We start from the raw sequence: 8,095 nt of genomic DNA, 5'->3' as shown, positions 1-8,095 counted from the left end.
CCCCCCCCCCCCCCCCCCACCCCCTCTCTCTTTTCACTACCGGTTTCCCTCCAACTCCCATATTGGCAGATGGATAAACAAACAGCTTTCTTTGGCCCTGTGTTGTTTCTTGGCGTTGCCTCTTCTCACAACTTACAGTATGGACACACACATACACACACACACACAAACGCAGAGACGCAAACATGTTCACAGCAGTCCAACACCAGATACTCCAAGGGGAGTACTGCTGACACAAATACGACTCCATCAGAGCCGTCCTCGGTGGACTGACTCAGGTGAGTCTCAGGTGAACATCACTGCTTGTAAGGGCCAGACAGCCAGACACACACACACAAAAGTAGATCCTGTTTATATACACGTCTCTCCTGATTCTGCTGCCTGACCAATTGCGTTGATAGCTGAGATGATGTTGAGTAGCTCCTGTATTAGTCATTAAGCGTGAGGGGTCAGTGGCAGGAAGCGAGAAGTGGATCGTGTAAAGGGAGGTGTAATGAAGGAACATTGAAGTCCTCTAGCAGCAGATGAAAGGCCCGTACATGGCACTAAGCTGAAGGTAATGAGGACAAAGGTGTCAGTATTGACGCTGGTAGAGTGAGAGAGCACCAGGCGTGAGGAGGGGCGACGACTACTCCTGCCATTACCACTCAGCCTCCCGCTCGGCCAGCTCTGGCCAAGCCAATTACAGGGGCTCATCCGCCACTCTGGTCTGCGCCCTCCGTCAAGCTATCAGAAAAAAAACATAAGGATTGATTGGACAAGCTATTAGGTCAATTGATCCCTGTTTCCTTTCATCTGTGTGCGCCTCCTTTTTCAGATGGACGGATTGGACATGGAAAGCTACTCCAATTACCTGAGGACAAGGGTTTTACCAAGATGGCCCGATGGACCTTCTCTCTTTGTCTTCCGCTCTTCAGTGATTTTAGTTTTTTGTGCAAATTTAGCACTCAATTTGTGTCGACGGATATCATAATCCAGCAGAAATCCAGTTGTTATTCTCTGCTAGTGCTGCTGAACATGCGTTTGTGTTTGCTTCCTGTTTCTGTAATGGCGTATTTTTCAGCAGTCGTACGTTTCTCTCTTTGCGTGTGTGCTTTGCTAAAGAAAGATCTGAATCCAGCTCACAGTGTTAAGAGCACCTTTGCCATTATGCACCTTTGGCAGGAGCTGCCATAACTGATGATAAAAATGGCAGACAGCAAGCAGTGCAAGATTATATTGATTTGTGATTATTATTCCCAAGTGCCTTCAAAATTGTATGTTGGCACAGGGCCTGAAATAGCCATTAAATAAATGTTAAGAAATGAAAACTGACAAACACGGAGTGAGCTGATAACTGGTATTTGATGTTGCTTTTAACAACATGAATAGGATAATCAGGCGGGCCAAAGAGGGCAATCAAAGCCGACCATTACAAACGGCATTTAGAGTTTGGTCGTCGAAACGCCAGTGACTCACTTTTTCAAACACCAGTTCAGAGTCCCCCTCTCCCTGAGAAATCTGTGTAAAACCAAATGAATTGCCGGTGAGGCTGATTGGTCACATTGATTGAGCATCACAGGGTCTTTTCACTGTCGAACACCAAGTTGTCTCCCCAGTCGATAGACACCACCCAAAATACACCGGGCACTCAATCCAATGTGTTGCTACATGGGCCCATCCAGCTAATTTAACACCCACTCAATTTATGAAAAAGAGTCCTCATCGATTTTTTTTCTGTTCATGTGCACTTGTTGCTCCTGCTCATTTTCGCCACGCCGGCGCCTACACACGCTCGAGCCTGGCAGCAATTGAATTGAATTAGTGTGTGGTAGGGTTCCTGTAAGATTGGCTCCTCAAAGCCCACACCTTCAGTCTTTATAGATGAAGCAGAGAACAGCCGTTACAGACTGCTGTGTGCATGGCTACATTCACAGAGATCTCCACAGCACAAAGGCCACAAGCCTCAAAATGGACGCACGCTGCCCATTGCTTTTGCACCTCGGCACACCACAGCAAAGATTTATGCTTTGTGCCCATTATGTACCTCTCCTCTTCTGCTATTGCACTCTGTGCTCCTCACCCTACTCTATTTTCTTTCCCCCTCTTGTCCTTGCCTTGTCCCTCTCTTTCCAATCTATTATTGTTCATGCTCCCAAAATGTAATCCAGCATTTTAGCGGAAAACAGCCAAAACATAACGAAAAGCCTTAGAAAACATAATAGGGTATTTTCGATGGCAATAATTAGTCCAACAACAGCTGTTTAAACCCATTTCCAGTGTGTTTTGTCGGCTGTGGTAAAACACTGAACCACAATAACTGTTATTATAATCATAATGGCTTTTTTGTCAGCCTTATCAGGCTGGTGACAACCACAGAGCTGCCAGGTAAACAGTGCTGCCTACAAAGGGAAGCAGTGAGGAAAAGCTACCTGGCACTATACAATAAACTGTTTCTAGGTCAGTCCAGTGAAAAACTTCCCTACAGAGACATAGCATTTTGACATAACTGTAAAGGGCATTAAAGATGAGAAATACATGCATCCTAATGACATGGAAAAGGTTGGAGAGAGCTCACTGATCACCCACTGAAATGAAGCTTCAGTAGACAATTTCAATCTCCAAGCCATTCTGATTATGGTATCAACCAATGCGTATCAATTTTGTTGCAAATGTCAGCAAATGTGTAATGATAGCGTGGCAAATGCTGCTCCAAAATTGTTGTGGTAAAGGTTGCAGCTACATCATTTTGAGTGCGATGCAAAAATGACATTTGGAAAAAGAAAAAGTAAAAAAAAACAATTCAATCTTGCAGAGGGTTGTTTTGAATTTATTTTATTTACGAATGATCTTCAGAATTACGATAAATCAATATGGACTATGGACATGATTATTCAAAATAAATCCCCCTGTACAGAGGACCACGAGAGGACCGGTGGACTAGCTTGGATGGCTTGTACTTCTAATCGGTTATCGTATCTGGGAGCTTTTAATCATCAAAAGACAACAACGAGGTTAAGTTTATCCTCAGAATACACTGCCGAGCCAGTGTCGACGTCCTCTGCTCTGAACCGCCACCAATGATTCTCCAATCATTCCCTCCTGGAGGTTGAACAAGCTTAAAGTGGCAGCATGTGTGTACAGTAAGTAACAGCGTGTGTGTGTGTGTGTGAGACTACATCAGCAAACATCGGAATTGGCTGTGGGGGTGTACTGTAACAATTGAACTTCACATAAAAATGTGAAAGTTATAAAACAAAGACACAGGATTGATGCTTTTACTGCGATTCTTAATCTACTCGCACAAGTTTCCTCGCTAGAATAACAAAAGGAAAACGTGATGGGAAAAAAGTTGAATAGCGACATATTTTGTGGCGCGTAGTTGTAGATAAATGTATGCGGGATTATACTTGTTCATTGTCTCTTTTGTATTGAATGGTAAAATTCAACAGCAGTACGTTTTTTCCCTGAATGGATATTTGTCACTGTTGTGCATTAGAAAAACCATCACTTGAATTGACTGAAGGGTGTCTTTTGGAATTTATAAAGGTTTTGTGTATATTTTTTTATTTTTCCCATTTTTTGATAAATCAAATCTGATAAAGTAAAAATCCTAGACGGGTCAATTTGTCTGTGGAGAAATTGAAGATAATTTTTCTTCTCAAAAATACTAAAAAGACACACGACTGAATCATGGATTTGGTGAATTCTTACAGCAGTGTACATAATCAGTTTTTCTCTGCCTTTCGAATGATGTTATTTGTTACCCGAAGCCCATTGCAACTGCAGAATAATGCGCTGGTACTAAAAAACACATTCATTTTTATTTCACACCATCATATGCGTGAAAAAAAAAAAGATATACGTGGCCTTCACAGGATAAGGTCAAATACCCATGCCATGTCAGAATCAACAATCCTTTATTGATATATACATTCAGGAGTCCTCTGCTGTAATTAATAACCATGCTGGGGGAAACTGAGACGTGGTCAAGCGCTATCTTGATACAAACAGCTTTCAATGTCTTCTAAAATCCGGTGAATGTTATTCTCACATTGTTCTTTGGCCGGGCATAGATGCATTTAACTGCCCTGAGGTAAACATCATAGGTCATTTTTTGAAATTCATAGTACTGTATCTTTCTGCTTAATTTCTATTAACATATTAATTGTCAGTCTTGTCAAAGTGCTATAAGGGGGTTACATACATATTGCATAACGGAGAGAGTAACACAAATGCAAAGAAAACGTACGAGCACTGACTTTTGGAGACAGCACTTGTCTTATTCATAAAAAAACAGCGAGTGTGCGCGCATGTGTGTGTGTGTGCATATACACTCGTACTGTATGAAAGCATGAGGCTGTGCATTTGTATTTGTAGTGTGCACACCTGCACCAAACACCCATTTTTTTAAACTAAATACAGTATTTCCTTCACCACAATATGTCTGTTGAAACCATGGCCACAGTATTGCAGAGCAACTGAAATAAATCTAATTATGATTAGTGAGTTATTAAAAGTCTGACGACCATTAATGCCATGCTAATGTACGACTATTATTCACCCATTGAAAGCCGAGAATAATTTTTCTGATGGTGATGTGACACACAGACAAGGGGGAAATAAATCCTTCTGTCTTCCCGGGGAGAGTGTTTGGCGGTAAACCAATTCCAAGTCTGGCTTCTTGAATGCCCAGATAACGCAATCAGACAGTTGCAATATTGCTGTTTTACCACCTGAAGAATTTGAATTTCATTCAGCCCCTTCAGAATAGTAGACATGCCAATTTTTTCCCCGAGAATTGGCAGGACAAACACAATGCACCCTGGTGAAATGAGGAAAAGGCTTACCAGCAGAAAATAACTGTTTTCAGGGTCTTTCATTTTCGCCTGCTCAGGTTCAATTTTATCATAATAACACACAAAGAAAAATAGCTTTTAGGCTGTTGATGCCTTTTTATTTGATGTTTTATTATTAAATTGGGAATTAGCTCAGAATAGTAACAAAATGAGGGCGCCTCAATTTTCATCATGCAAACCCCTGAACATTACAGAGCCACATTTCATCAAATTTGGATATATGGGAGTATCTTTCCTGCTGTTGTTTTACAGGCTGTAATGAGGTGATGCATTTATTGTTGAAGACATGAACCCATCAGGTTTGCTATTTCGATACGTTCTCTAATTGTGAGTTAAATTTGAGGGAAATCAAACCAAGTCTCACTTTGCCGGGGGACCACATTCTTCAAGGACTCCTGGGGCTCCCCAGACCCCTCTGAAAGCAGCTGGTCCAAAGGTAATGATTTGAAGAGGTACAGGATTAATGGTGTAGTCTGAGACATGGGGGATTAGAGGAGTTCACTTTGCTGTACCCTTTGCTCTGATGCATTTATTCCTCTGATAGTCGATGAGGTTTCTTTCTGTCTTGGAAAGAACTTGTGCTCAGATAAAAAAAAAATACAAGAAGAACCAGTGAGAGGGATGTTTGCTAAAATCACACGTGGAGCCAGCATCCCAGGACATGTTGGCTATACATTTCCTTTTTCTGGTGAGCAATTTGGAAAGAATGAGTTCATCATTTAACAGCCTCATGATCCGCCTGTTTTTTTTTTCAGTGTCACCTCCCTACATTTACCAAGCTGGCAATTTCTTCCACCACTTTGCTTTCATGGGACAAGAAAACACAAATTTCCCCCACTTTTCACAGACTGTATTAATAAAAAATTGCCGAGATCTTTTAGTGCGCAGGCCAGGGTGCAACGCATAGGCCCACAAACGGTTATCCCACACTTTCAAATCCGACTAATTTAGAGCATCTAACACGCATTTTAAATATGAAGCGACTGCTGTTGACGCACCGTAAGCACGAACTCCGTATCTGTCAAAACAAAGAAATATGAATAAATAAATCGGCTCACACGCCTGAACACCTCACGAAGCCTGGTACTGGAAGCCCGGGGTGATGCACATGACATGCTATTATTGTCGCGCTGGTATCACATGTATTAAGAACATATAACATGGAAACTGTGCTTCGTTCCTACCTTGAATCCTCCAATCTCCTTTTCCTTGATTGCTCAGTGTGTCTCATTCATTCTCGCTTCCCTCCTCACTTGCCTCCTTCTCCTTCTCTCCCCCTCTGGTTATCACTCGTTCTCTCCTCTCTGGTCCCGTCTTCGTGCGGATGCATAAGAATTAAAAATTAATAGCCTGCTATCTTAAAGACAAACCGACGAAAAACGGGAGAGGGGAAAGAAAAAAAAAATCCACCCGACTAAAAATACGATAAAGGCAGCGGGAGAAAATCCTCAGGGACAGAGCAGATTCTCACGAAAATGCGCCCGTGTGGGCATCAAAATAAATAACAGCGACGACACCATTGTGCTGCTTAACAACAGTAACAACATGCGAGTTACTACGGCGTTAAGCGGAGACGGAAATGTCAAACTGAGGAGGAATATGAACACGTTTGAAGTTGTAACCGTGTTGTCCGTCCGTCGGTGAGCATGTGAGCAAATGTGCCACCGTTGCAAAACGTCTGCGTAACACGGATCAGACTCTTGGATGTCTGGTGTGTATCTATTCACAGGACGCTCCCATTGTCAAATTGTGGACTCTTCGCCTTCATGTGCTGTAGTCTGAAAGAAGAAAAGGAAAAAAAAAGCTCTACGGATTTAAATCGGCCGATCTAATTCGGATAGTGTACACAGGCCATCTGCGGTTGTCTTGTGCGTCCTGACGCACCGAGCGGATCACTCGTCTGTGTTTCCCTCTTCGTCGGCAGGCAGCGCACACTCTCATCAGGACCATTCACGCGGTATTCTCGACCACTGCAGTTCTGCATCAGGCCTATTACAACCTGGCGCACTCACCGTAGCCTCTCACATACAGTTTGGTGGCCTAAAGTCGGGTTCAGGACAGTTGTTATAGCCGACCCAGACTTAAAGTTGGAAACATGTGCCACCTCTGCCCGCCCACTTGTTTAATTGATTTTTTTTTTTTTTTTTAAGTTTCCTAACTACCGCGGTTTCCCGAGGTGGGACTCAGGGACCACCAGGCGTCTGTGAAATGGCCATCTCTGACTGCCCTGCAAAATTAGGGTTTAAATTTGCTGGTGTAATTCTCCAAAAGTACTGCATGAGGAAAAAAAGACTGAAGACAGCTGCCCCCACTGTTATATCCCAACTCACTGTGACACATGTAATATTCTACAGCAGAGGTCTTCAACAGGGGGTCCGCGGCCCCTAGGGGGTCCGCGGAGGTACTGCAGGGGGTCCGCGAAATTTTTGGTTGATTAGACAATAAAAAAAAAAAATTAAAATTTTACTTTTCTCTAAACATGAATATGTCCATTATTTTAATAGTTCAGTTTTGTATGCAAGATAACAGGTATGTTTATGCATGGCGTGGCACTAATAGGCCATCACTCATTTTCGTTTCCACATTTATGTTTAAAATGAAAACGTCAATTTGAATAGCTTGTATGCACGATTATCATGCAATTGACAGACAATGTTGATATTGGCATCAGCTGACAAGCTATGTTTCTAAATGGCAGTGGCACGGCCTCCCTACTCACTGTACCTTGCACATGTTTAAAATAAAAACGTGAATATATGAACCTGTGTATTATTTGAATAGCTTAGTAATGAATGCACAATAAAGAGGTATACACGGTACTAGGCCCATTTAATATAAAACATAATTTTATACAATATATATAGTCCCTGCTTCATCTCTCTATCAGTTTGGGGGTCCTTGGCCTGAAAAACGTTGAAGACCGCTGCTCTACAGTATTTATTCTATATACATTAAGTCATTTCTAACAACTTAACTCTTCTCAGATGTGGTTATTTTGATATAGCCTACATATTTAAAAAAATAAATATATATAGCCAGTAATGCAACTATTTACTACCTGTGTCTTCACTGCATTCACTTTAAAGGGGTAGTGCATGTGAGCGTGCCCCACTGACCGGCTCTACACCGCGCTCATACTACGGTTACAGCTGATAACACCGTCCTGATCATCGCGGAGGCGTAGCGCCCACCCTCTGGTTCCCCCTCAGGTTAACACTGTTGGTTCTGTCAGCACTGTTACTGTTGCCGTTGTTTGC

The 8,095-nt window shown here is 42.4% G+C and overlaps 1 protein-coding gene across 2 annotated transcripts in view; it reads right to left on the bottom strand.

Annotated features, from left to right (window-relative positions):
- adgrl1a (adhesion G protein-coupled receptor L1a) overlaps positions 1 to 7,077 on the bottom strand; it is an 87,934-nt gene extending 80,857 nt beyond the window's left edge. Inside the window, exon 1 of one of the 2 annotated variants that reach the window (XM_031867987.1) lies at positions 6,023 to 7,077. The gene's annotated coding sequence lies outside the window, so the exon portion shown is untranslated. The remainder of the gene's footprint in view (positions 1 to 6,022) is intronic. The other variant, XM_031867988.1, reaches the window with a different exon arrangement.
- Between the last annotated feature and the right edge of the window lie 1,018 nt (positions 7,078 to 8,095).

This window comes from Anarrhichthys ocellatus, unplaced genomic scaffold (genome assembly GCF_004355925.1).
Source record: "Anarrhichthys ocellatus isolate YVR2014 unplaced genomic scaffold, GSC_Weel_1.0 scaffold40, whole genome shotgun sequence".
NCBI lineage: Eukaryota > Metazoa > Chordata > Actinopteri > Perciformes > Anarhichadidae > Anarrhichthys > Anarrhichthys ocellatus.
The sequence above is the reverse complement of the archived record's forward strand: the minus strand, read 5'-3'. Positions and strand labels throughout refer to the sequence as shown.